The sequence below is a fragment of the Pteropus vampyrus genome, unplaced genomic scaffold (assembly GCF_000151845.1).
Source record: "Pteropus vampyrus isolate Shadow unplaced genomic scaffold, Pvam_2.0 Scaffold288, whole genome shotgun sequence".
NCBI lineage: Eukaryota > Metazoa > Chordata > Mammalia > Chiroptera > Pteropodidae > Pteropus > Pteropus vampyrus.
Window position 1 is genome coordinate 224,608 of NW_011889069.1, and position 13,132 is coordinate 237,739.

At 35.5% G+C, this 13,132-nt stretch overlaps 1 protein-coding gene across 6 annotated transcripts in view; it reads left to right on the top strand.

Moving 5' to 3' along the window:
• APLP2 (amyloid beta precursor like protein 2) overlaps positions 1 to 13,132 on the top strand; it is a 76,945-nt gene that overhangs the window by 12,772 nt on the left and 51,041 nt on the right. The window lies entirely within an intron of this gene.

Here is a 13,132-nt window from a genome sequence, read left to right on the forward strand (position 1 = left end):
CAGTATGTATGTGTCTTTTGATTTGAAGTGAGTCTCTTGTAAGCAATATATGAATGGATCATTTAATCCATTTACATTTAAAGTAATTATTATTAAGTATGTACTTATTGCCATTTTGTTGTTTTTTAGTTGTTTCTATATTCTCCTTTGTTCCTTTCTTCTCTTGATCCTTTTTCCTTGTGGTTTGCTGGTTTTCTTCAGTGTTTTGTTTGCATTCCTTTCTCTTTGTTCTGTGTGTATCTTTTGTAGGTTTTTGATTTGTGGTTACCATGAGGTTTATTTATATTTTTCTTTATAGCTGTCTGTTTTAAACTGATAGGTATTTAAGTTTGAATATATTCTGTAAACACTGCATTTTCACTTCCCTTTCCAATCTGCTTTTGATTCCACGTTTTAGATCTTTTTGTGTTGTATGTCTACTAACTGCTTATTGTAGTTTGGGTTGAGTTTGATACTTTTTGTTTTTCGACCTTCATAGTTGCTTTTTAAGTGTTTAATTTGCTGTATTAAGTATTTGGTTTTACCTATGAGATTTTTTCTTATATTATTTCTGGTTATGGCCTTTTCTGGTTAAAGAAGACCCTTTAACATTTCTTGTGAAACTATTTTAATAGTGATGAACTCCGTTAGTTTTAGCTTGTCCAGGAAACTCTTTCTCTCTCTTCAATTCTGAATATCAACCTTGCTTGGTAAATTATTCTAGGTTGTAGGTTCCTATCTTTCAGTATTTTAAAGATGTCCTGCCTCTCCCTTCTTGCCTGCAAAGTTGCTGATGAGAAATCAGCTGATATTCTTAAGGGGTTTTCTTTGTATGTGACTCATTGTTTTCCTCTTGCTTCCTTCAAGATTGTCTCCTTGTCTTTAACTTTTGCCATTTTAATTACAATATGTCTTGGTGTGGGTCACTTTGGGTTCATCTTGTTTGGAACTCTGTGCTTCCTGGACCTGGGTGTCTATTTCCTTTCTCGTTAGAAGTTTTCAGCTATTCCTTTAAATAAAATTTCTGTTCCTTTCTCATTTCGTTCTTCTTCTGGGATCCCTATGTTGCAAATGGTTGAGTGCGTGTTAATATCCCGGAGATCCCTTAAACTATCCTCATTTAAAAAAATTTTTTTTCTTTTGCTGTTCTTATTGGTTGATTTCCACTAGTCTTCCAGTTCACTGATCTGACCTTCTCTATTAGTTAATCTGCAGCTGATTCTAATGTGGCTTTCATTTCAGTTATTGTATCCTTTTCTTTTTTTCATTTTTTCGTCTTTATTGAAATATAATCAACAGTTAGTTGCCTGTATTTACATTATACAATTCAATGAAGTTTTTTTCCACTTATAGTTGGCATACAATAATATACCAGTTTCAGTTGTATAGCATAGTGATCAGAGATTCACATAACTTGCAAAGTGATGCCCCCCCGACTAAATCTAGTACCCTTTTCCCCCTTATATATTTATTATGACATTATTAACCCTCTCCTCCATGCTACACTCTGTTCTGCAACTATCCATTTGTACCTCTTAATCTCTTTGCCTTTTTTTGCTGTCCCCAATTCCCTCCTATCCAGTAGTTCTCTAAATATTCCCTATATTTATGAGTTTATTTCCGCTTTTGTTGTTCTTGATTTTGTTCTTTTGATTCCACATGTATGTGAAATCCTGCGATATTTGTCTTTCTCTATACATCCCATTTCATTCAGCGCAAGACCTTCTAGGTCCATCAAAGCAATATCTTTTTCCATCCCCTTCTTTTTAGTCTGTATGTGTCTTTTAATCTGAGGTGAGTCTCTTGTAGGCAGCATATGTAGGGGTCTTGTTTTCTTATCCATTCATTCACTCTGTCTTTTAGTTGGAGCACTTAATTCTTTTCCATTTGAGGTACTTGTTGATAGGAATGTAGTTGTTACCATTCTTTATTCCTGTTTTTGATACATGTTTTTTTCTTCTTGAAAAAGTTTCTCCAACATTTCCTGTAATACTGGCTTGGTGGTGATAAATTCCTGGGTCTTCATCACATCGAATATTTTGTGCCAAGCCCTTCTGTCCTGCATAGTTTCTTTTGAAAAATCAGCTGCCAGACTTATGGGTGCTCCCTTGTAGGTAACTATCTGCCTTTCCCTTGCTGCTTTTAAGATTTTCTCTTTGTATTTAACCTTGGGCATTTTAATCACAATATGTCTTGATGTGGGCCTCTTTGGATTCCTGGTTTTGGGGATTCTCTGAGCGTTCTGAGGTTTTATGTCCATTTCCTTCACCAGGTTAGAGAAGTTTCCCATCATTATTTCTTCAAATAGCTGTTCAACATCTTATTTTCCTTCCAGTACTCCGATGAGATGGATATTTTGACCTTTAATAGTGTCCCATAGTCTCCTTAAATTATTATTATAGTCTTGGCTTCTTTTTTCTTGCCATTCTGATTGGCTTTCCCATCCTCTATTTAGGTCATTTGATTCTCTATTCACTTTTTTTATTCTTTTGTTTATTCTATTTAATATACTTCTCATCTCAGATAATGTATTCTTCATTTCAGACTGGTTTCTTTTATAATTTCCATTTTTATGTTTTTTATCTCTTTGTTGAAGTTCTCACTGACTTTATCTATACTTCCCATAAGTTCATTGAGCATCTTTATAACCAGTGTTTTGAACTCTGCATCTGTCAAATTGCTTGACTCCATTATTTCTGGATCTCTGTTCTGTTCTCGTATGGTTTCTGCTCCTTTGTATTTCCATTTTGGCTGCCTTTCCGTGTCTGTTTCTATGTACTAAGCAAAGCTCCTAAGTTTTCCGGTCTTATTAGTGTGGATTTGTGTAGTAGGTGTCGAGTGGCACAGTCTGAGAGGGGTTCAGCTGCAGGCCAAATTTAGCCCAAGCCTCTGCCCCTCTGGAGCCACCTGTTTAGATTCAGCAAGCAATCACAGATGCTGCACTTATAGTTGCCTCAAAAGGCCACACCAGAAACTGAGGCCAGCTGCCTCCAGTGTGCATCTAGGTGCTGCTCAGCAAGGAGCATCTGTCTCTGAAGATACACCTGGATGTGGCTTGGGTGGGGCTGCGAGTTGGGGGAGGCGGAGTTTCAGGGAATCCTCTGGGCTGAGCAATCTCTGTTATCCAGTTTGATGACATCTCTGCTGTGGCGGCACTGTGTCATGTACTGAGAAGGGGGTAGGCTCAACAGAGGAACAATGGATACCGCTCACACTTCTGTAGAGAGTCAGTCTCGCTTTGGCCCTCACTCCGACAACTCAGTGTCTCCCTGTAAGTCCCAGGTGCCCCCTGCGCGCAGCCAAACTGGCACTGGTGCATAGCACAAACAGGTCCATCACCGCGAAAGTCCATTCATGGGCATGGCCCCTTTAAGAGGCGTCTGCAGCTGCTGGCTGCCGCAGCCACAGCCTTTGTCCCACTTAGCCACTTGGGACCAGGCAGCCTCGCGTCCTCGCCATGTCCTACCTTCTGCCGTTGCAGGGTGATTTCTTAGGTTTCTCCCTAGTTGTATGGCTTGTTGATCTAGATCCTAGGCGATTTTTCCTTACTGTTTGCTCCTTGTTTCTGTCACAACTTTAATTTGGTCGCCAGAGGGATGAACAGAGCCTCTATCATCTATGCCATTCTCTCCTCCCCACCTCCTGCGCCCTTTCAGTTATTGTATTCTTCAGGTCTACTTGGTTCTTTATTATACTTTCTTACTCTTAGTGAAAATTCTCCCTAAATTCTCCTATTCCACTCTCAAGTATGATGAGCATCCTTTGAATTTTTTTATCAGGCAAATTACTGATCTCCCACCCACCCTTCCTGGGGGTTTTTCTTGTTTCTTCATTTGAGAGAGATTTTCCTGTCTTCATTTTGTTTGACTTTCTATGTTTGTTTATACAAATTAGACAGAATAGCTACTATGCTCCTCCCAGTTTTTAAAAGGTGGCCATATGTAGAAACAACCTCTGTGTAGGCTCTGTGTGGTGGGTGGTTTTGGCAAGCTGATAGGAGCCGAACAGGTGCCTAAGATGTCTGAGGCACTGGTCTACCAAGCCAGAGCGCTCTGGGCAGAGAGGTCAGGTCCGTGTTGTTCCTGCTTTCTCCTTTGTTAGAGGAAAATGGTCCCAGGTATCATAGCTAGGAACATTCTGCAGGTGATCTTGCAGGGAGGCAAAAGCATCCAAATCAAATAGAGCTCAGAGTGGAGAGGAACAGTGGTGCTCACTGTCCCCTTATGGGGAGTTCCCAAGCTCCCTGAGAGCTCCCACAGTTTCCCACCTTCTCTAATTGGTCTCTTTTGTTTGTTTTTCAGAAGCTGTCCATTTATCCCCTAGTTGTTTCACAGGAGCGATTGCTCTCTATATACATGTATATTTGACTTTGTTCATTGAAGGGGATGAATTCAGCATTCTCCTATGTTGTTGCCATCTAACAGTCTGTTTAAATAATCAACTTTGAGTTTTCTTGATTCTCCTTATTGTTTGTTTATTTTACATTTTATTTCTTCTCATTATTATTTTTTTCTATTTTTCCTTGACTTAATTTGTTCTTTTTCTAACAGATAACTGCTTAATTCAATTTTTTAGCCTCCTTTTCAGCCTCCTAATTATACTTACCCAAAGCCATACATTTTCCTCTGAACAGGGCTTTGGCTGCAGTTCACAAGTTTTTTTTTTTTTTAAGCTTTCTATTTTTTAAAAATTGAGTTATAATTAACATGCAACATTTTGTAAGTTTAAGTTATACAGTGTGTTTATTTGATACATTTATATGTTGCAATATGTTTACCCCTTTGGTATTCGCTAATAGCAGATACTTCACATAATTATCATTTTTTGTGGCAAGAACAATTAAGACCTAGTCTCTTAGCAGCTTTGAAGTTTATCATACAGTATTGTTGACTACAATCACTAAGCTGTGCATTTGATCTTCAGAAACTTATCTACTAGTTGCAAGTTTATACCCTTAAATAACATACAAGTTTGGTATATAATATTTTCATTATGTTTAAATAAAAACGTAGATTTTCCATTGTGATTTTTTTTTTGACTCATTAGTAATTTAGAAGTACATTTCTTAATTTCCAAATATGTGGAGATTATCTGGTTCTCTTTTTGTTTATCAATATTTTGTCTAATATTACCATCTTTGTTTTAAATATGTTCATGGTTTTTTATTTTGTTCATTTAGTAGACAGTTTGTCTTTTAATTGCAATATTTAGTCCATTTACACTTCATGTAATTGCTAAGGTACTTTGGTTTTCTTCTACCTTATTTAGCGCTCTTTGTTCATCCCAGGACTTATTTATAACTAGAAGTTTGTACCTTTTGACCCCCTTCACCCATTTTGCCAACCCCCTATTCCTCATCCCCTGCGCACCTCCCTCTGCCTCCTCTGACAACCAACAATTTGTTCTCTGTATCTATGAGTTTGGTGTTTTTAAGATTCTACATGTAAGTGAGATTATATAGTATTTCACTAAGCATAATGCCTGCAAGGTTCATCTATGTTATTGCAAATGGTAGGATTTCTTTCTTTCTTATGGCTGAATAATATTCCATTACCCATACAACACACACACACACACCATATTTTCTTATTCCATCCCATCCAACAGTTGGTTGACTCCTATGTAATTGAAAATCCACATATATCTTTGGTTCCTCCAAAACTTTAACTACCCTCTGTATCCATGGGGAATTGGTTCCAGAACTCTGTGCATGCCGAAATCTGCAAATGCTTAAGTCCCCTATATAAAATGGTGTAGCTCAGTGCACACAATCGGCCCTCTACATCCACGGACTCCCAACCACTGATCGAAAACAGTACAGATATTTAATGAAAAAAAAAAAATCCACATATAACTGGATCCATGCAGTTCAAACCTGTGTTGTTCAAAGGTCAACTGTATTCTGCTTGTAGAACTCCTCGAATCTGTGGTTTGGTGTATTTCATCAATCTTAGAAAATGCTCAGCCATTGTCTATTTAAGTATTTAAATATCTGCTTAAATATTGCTTCCGCCTTATTCTCTCCTTTTCTCTGGGACTCCAAAAACAAATATCTGAGACATTGTCATCATATCTTCTATGTTTCTCCATGCCTCATTTGATAGATTTTCTTTCTGCTTACTAATGATTTCTTCAGCTATATCAATCTATCACATACTCTGTTATTGAGTTTTTAATTTCAGTTATTGTACTTTTCAGTTTTATAATTTAGAATTGGTTTTTAAAATTATTTCTAGATCACAGCTAAAATTCTTGATTTTTGTCTTTCATGTCCTTGAACATAACAAGTATACTTGAAGTCTGTGAGAATTCTAGTATCTGGGGTTTCTGTGGGTCTTTTTCTGTTGTCTGTTTCGGGTGGTTTTAATTCGTGTTATTTTGTCTTTATGTTTGTCAAATTATTTTTAGTTATGTGCCAGGCATTTTATTTACACAGATGCTTAAAGATTAATTTGAGGCCTAGGCTAATGTTATGTTCCAGAGAGCATTTGATTTACTTCTGTCTGGGGCTTGAAGTCACTTGCAATCCAGGATCTCATTCTCATTTCATAGATTAAGAGGATTGAAAGTCAGACTGAAGTCTCTTGACATCCTGTCAATTTCTGAATTACCCTTCCAGTTTCAGCCTGCTTTGAGATGTCCACTCTATACTTTAGTTTCTCCAAATATATTTCCTTTCCCCTCTCTCTCCAGCCCTGGACTTCAGTCTCTTTCTCTTTCATCTTTCCATTCTGTCATAGGCTACTCAGCTGTTCTCTTCAGAATCTTTCAGTATCCAAAAAAAAAAAAAAAAGAAGCCCTCCAAGTGGTACACATCTCCTTGGGCTTCCATCCAGTAAATCTTCACTATCTTTTTAGATCCCTACTGCCTTTTAGTGCATACTTTAAAAAGTATTTTATATTGCTTTTCTAGTCCTTATTAGATGGGTTCATTTAATTACCTAGTTGGCCATAATTGGAAGCTAGTTCCCTCAAAATAGATATTTACTGAGAGTTTATGAAGAGAACCTTTGTGAGTTTAAGTAATTAGGAAAGAATAGACAAGCAGGAATAGAGTGTAAGATTCTGCTGGTAGTTGGAATATAATAATAATGACAGCTATATTTATGTTACAATTACTATGTATAGTGTTTTATATGTGTTCATTGAAGCCTTAGAACAGCCCTCTGAGACAGGAACTATAGTTATCCCTGTTTATAGATGCAGGAACTGGGGCATGTACAGATAAAGTAACTTGACCAAGTTCACAAATCAGTAAGTGATGAACTGGGTCTCAAGTTTGTGCTCACTGGTAGAATAGATGGCCTGGATCAGATGCCTGGGGAAGAGATATCCTAGGGTGGACTGTGGGCACTGAATGTCTGTGGAGAAGGCTACCAGTCAACATTTAGGCAGAAATTTGCAGTTGATGATTCCTAGTAATCAGAAATAAAGAGAAAATTCTTCTGAGGTTATTTCTCAGTCTTCATTAACAAACCATTATCAGGTCATGGGATTTAGATATACAGTAATTGTACATTGTGACTTGAATGTGTATGATCTAAGGAACATATTTGCTGTGCCTGTGTCTTATAATCTTTCATTGAAAATGATCATGAGATTTTAAAATGCCTCTTTCAAATTATTATGGTGACTCAGTGTGTATCACATTAAAGAAGAAATACGTGGTCATTGTGAAAATTTAGAAAATGCAAGTGTAGCCAAAAAAAAAAAAAGAGAGAGAGAGATTGCTTCTAATTTAAATAATGTTTTTCCAATTTTGTTTTTTGTACATCTTTATTTTTTTAAGGGATGAATTTCCCTTTTTGTGTTTATAACCTTCTTCTCTCCCCCTTTGACATATTGAATAACTTTCCAAGCCATTACATATTTTACTACATCACTTTTTATTGAATCACCCTTTATGGTTTGGGGCTTTGAACTCCCTGCATTCTTAAATGTACAATATCCACCACTCTAAGTTGTCTTTTATACTCTGAATTTGGAGTCCTTAAGCTGATACACAGACATTTTGAGTTATTGCATAAGGATGCTGCCTACCAGCCAGTGGTTGGATATTTGCCAGCAGTACTGAAACTAATTTGAATATTTGATTGCATTTTGCCTTATTTTATAAGAATGAGTAAAAATGAGGAGGGGTGTTTATTGTTTTGACACACATAGTTTGATGGAATTGGTGCTTATTTGGTACTTTCTAGATTGAGAGTCTTTAAACCCTGGTGAATATGCAGTGGGCTCAATTATGTAAGAAAAGTTAAGGAATGTTTATAAAATGGTAGCACTAGAACTATGTTTTCAAGGATTTTTTTCCCCCTAAAACACTAGAAATAATTGAAATTTGTACAAATTATGAGCTTTCTAGTAGCAGAGCCCCCAAATAACATGCGTATCTTTAAACTTCCTCATCTTTTTGGGGATATGTTTATGTAAAAGCAAGGGTCTCCCTCTTCTATAATTTATTTAATTCATTTCTTTATCATTGGATATTTATGTTTCTAATTTTTATCTAAATATGCAGTGGCTGTGTCTTTTTTATTCTTTTAGCTATATCTTAAATTGACGTTTAACAGAAACCTTGAAGACTTTGGTAATTGATTCACTTGAAGTTCTTTGTAGTTGTCATTGTTGGCACACATTTATTAAATCTCTACATGTAGGGCACTGTCACAGAATAAATAACATCAGCCGAAGGCAACATAAAGTTCCTAAGATGATAAATAAAAGAAACCTTTTATATTGTTGGAAAAATGATAGTCAGCATTTCTCTAGCCATTTAAAATAGATTTTAATAAAGCTTATCTTTTTTCAAACCTATTTCTATAGGGTTTACTTCCAGATGTTTTACAACGTCAGCCACAGATATAAAAATTTCTCTAAATTGTGCAACTCAAATTCCATAGATTTTTTTGTGTGCATGATAAAATATACATAACAGAATTGACCATTTTAACCATTTTTAAGTGTATAGTCCAGTATCATTAAGTTACATTTGCAGTGTTGTGCAGCCATTAACTCTCCATTTCCAGAATTTTTCATAATCTAAAATGGAAACTGCACTCATTAAACCCCCAGCCCATGGAAACCTCTTAATGAATTTGTCTATTGCAGATACCTCATATAAGTGGAATCATACAATATTTGTCCTTTTGTGTTTGGCTTATTTTGCTTAGCATAATGATTTCAAGGTTTATGTGTCAGAATGTCTTTCCTTTTTAAAGCTGAATAATATTCCATTGTGTGTATATGTTCCACATTTTGTTTATTCATTCATCTGGTGATGGACATTTGGGATGCTTCCCATATTGTGAGTAATGCTGCTGTGAACATTGTTGGACATGTATCTGATTGAGTTCCTGGCAGTTCTTTGGGGTATGTATGTACTGAAAAGTGGAATTGCTGGATCATATGGTAATAATATGTTAACATTTTTGAGAACTGCCAAACTGTTTTCCACAGTGGCTGTACCCTTTTACATTTCTACTGTCAATGCACAAGTGTTCCAATTTTTCCACATCCTCGCTAACACTTATTTTTCTTTCTTTCCTTCCCTTTCCCGCCACCCCCTCTTCTCTCCCCCTCCCTCTCCTTCCTTCCTTCCTTCTTCCTTCCTCCCTCCCTCCCTCCCTCCCTCCATACTTCCCTCCCTCTCTATTACTCTCTCTCTCTTTCTTGATAATAGCCATCCTAATGTGGGTGTGATGTGATATCTCACTGTGGTTTCGATTAGCATTTCCTGTATTTAGTAATATTGAGCATCTTTCATGTTGGCCATTTATATATCTTCTTTGGGGAAATGTCTGTTGAATAGGGTTTTTGTAGTAATGGTTGTTGAGTTGTAGTAGTTCTTTATATATTCTGGATGTCAATCTCTTATCAGGTATACAATTTACACATATCCTGTGGGTTTTCACTCCCTTGATAGTGTCCTTTGATGCATAAAGGCTTTTAATTTTGATGAAGTCCAATTAGCTGTTTTTTGTCGTTGTCGGCTATGTTTTTGGTATCATATCTAAGAAATTATTGCCAAATTAGATTTCATAAAGATTTTTCTTCGTTTTCTTCTAAGAGTTTTATTTTTATAGTTCTTATGTTTAGATCTTTGATTGGTTTTGAGTTAATTTTTGTATATGGGTTAAGATAAGGGTCCAACTTCATTCTTTTGTAGGTGATTGTCCAATTTTCCCAGCAATATTTGTGGAAAAGACTTTCCTTTTCCCATTGAATGGTCTTGGCACCCTCATTAAAAATCATTTTACTATATATGCAAGAGTTTATTTTTGAGCTCTCTGTTTTATATATCTGTTTTGGGGGGGAGTGTGTGTGTGTGTGTGTGTGTGTGTGTGTGTGTGTGTGTGTGTGTGTGTGTGTAAATGCCAATAGCACACTGTTTTGAATTCGGTAGCTTTGTAGTAAGTTTCTAAATCAAGAAGCATGAGTCTTACAACTTTGTTTTTTTAAGATTGTGAGATTCCAAATTAATTTTAAAATGGTTTTTAAAATTTCTGAAAAAGATGTTCTTGGAATTTTTATGAATATTGCATTGATATTCATGGATAGTATTGTCATTGTAACCATATTAAGTCTTCCAATCTTCAAATGCCATAGGTCTTTCATTGTAAATTATTGTAATCAAATTTCTCATAATTGACAGAATATGATTAATTTTAGTTACTGCTGTGACTTCTGGGTATTAGGAGTTTAATAAATTTTATACTTTATAAATTAACTGCCATCCCTTCTAACTGATGCCTGGTATATAACCTACAGCAGAGATTGAACACCTGTGGGCTGAAGACAGAATGGGATCTGAACTTGTATTTTATTTGGCTCTTACCATGATAGGCTTCATTGTATTTTAAATTCAAATTAAACATCACCATTTCTAAATAACATGGATTTTTGTATACAAATTCCTTTCCATTTTTTGGAGGAATTGGAAAGATCTGGCAGCAATGCCAAAGTAGCAAGAGGCCTCCTTGAGTTGTTAGAGACTCTGGTCTCCCTGAGGGAGGTTGAGTGTGGGTTGCCATTTTTGCTTTATACTCCTGTCTGCTCCTGTTACGGAGTTTCAATCCATGTTTAAAAGAGGAGGAAGAAAAGTTGGCTTGAAATTGCCTCTTGAAATATATATTTATTATTCATGGCAGATTTCAGATGAATTAAAAACCATATTTCATAACAGAGTCTTCTTTGATTGGCTGACAGTGTCTTCTTTGATTGGCTGATTGGACTCTGCCATGGCTTCACCCCCTTTTGAAGAGGATTTCTACTTAATGCTATATGAATATTTTTCCTTATAGAAACAATCTCAGTTTCCCTCCCTCCCTCCTTTTTTCTCTCTCTCTCTCTCTCTCTTATCTATCTCATGGCAGCTTTTAAGATAAATGATTATTAGAGGCTTGATTAGCTTCCACAGGAGCTACTTTAATAAAATACCATGCTGGGCTATTATTTTTGAAAGATTAATCTTGTGAATTGATACAAGTCATTGAGACTGAATGTTGGCTAGGGTTGTTTTTAAACAAGGAAATAGTAATCAGGACAGATTAAAATCAGATTTAAATGTTTAAAGTATTGATTTAAAAAGATTAAATGCAAAGCACAGACTCAAACTTGATAAACTCCCAGCCAAGCTGAGACATTACATGTGGTTTTATGTGTGTATGTAGTGAATGAAGAAGCTGAACTTGTCACAGAATGGTTGAAGTGTAAGACATAGTGCAGATCTAGTACCAATTCCTATTGGATAAATGAATCCTCATGAAAATATCCCTATGGTGACCTGATAGTTTTGCAAGTAACATCTATGTCTGTCTCTGAAAAGCTGGAAAAAAATAAAATAGAACATAAACTCTTGAGTTGAGTTTGAGGTAAAGAAGGTTGCTTCAGTAAACATCAAGAAGATAAAGTTATAAGCATACCATCTTTAGCATTCTTTTTACTTGGTAATTTGTGAAGATAAATTTCTTTTGGCTATGACATTAGTAGTATATCAGTATTTGGAACATTTTGGAGTTTTATAGAGAAAATGTTTGGAAGATAGTAAAGAGAAGTGATCAGAAAGGTAAAGAGTGTCTTACAGAAATATGGATAAGATTACATCATTTTATAGCAGCATAGTTAGAGTTCATTGTTGACCAAGTAAAATATTATCATGTCAGACATTACTGAGACTAAGATATTGTTTTTGTGATGTTATGTAGGTAACTGTATCTAAACTAAGATACAAATATTTGAGGCTAGTGTTTTCATCTTGGCATTAAGTATAAGAAATAAGTTTCAAAAGCTTTTCTATTGAAGTTGTTAATAGCTGTTCCCAAGAGATGAGGAAGGTGAAGGAGAATCATTCTGATACAAGCCAACATAAATTGTCCACATTTGGCTTGGGTACTAAGTGACCAGATAGTATTATATACCTAAATAGCTGCTTGACCTGCTAGTCTTTGGAGGATTCCAGTGAACTAGTTCTGATGACTTTGTAAGACTATTTAGATGAAAAATAAGGAGGGATTTTTCTAGACAAAACATATGTGCTACACAAATTTTCATAGCTGTCAAAAATTACTGTAGTGCTGAGATACTGAGGAGCCTTAAGTTTTTTGTAAAGGCACTATGTATGTTGTCAAAAATAATTTTCTTCTTACTATTTTTCAGTTAGTCGGTATATAATTTAGAGGCTGATCCAGCTACTGCTAAGGACCTTATAAACACTTTGCTTTTTGTAGAGTTATTTTTTATAAACTATTTTTATTGTTGATGTTCCCAAACCACATTAAATTCTCATTGGGTGAATTTTAAAGAATCATTGAATTCTTAATAGTGATATATTAAAGAATAAAGGTCATTTGGGAGTTTTTAACTATAAAATGCATAAAATAGATTTAGCAAGGTGGTTGTCAGTTTTTCATACAAAACATAATAGTTTGGCATTTGTTGATGGTTGCTGTGCTCTTACCTGCCTTTTATTGATTTGCTTTTATGGAGTATCTGAATTCAAATTAAAATGGCATGTTATCATACAGAGAATTGATTAAACTAGGCAATGTCTGTGAATCATCAAAGGAATATTTTAGCACAAGGAAAGGATGGTTTGATTGCTCCATGGAAGAAAAAACGATTAGATGGATTTTAAGAGATCACTGAACATGTATCT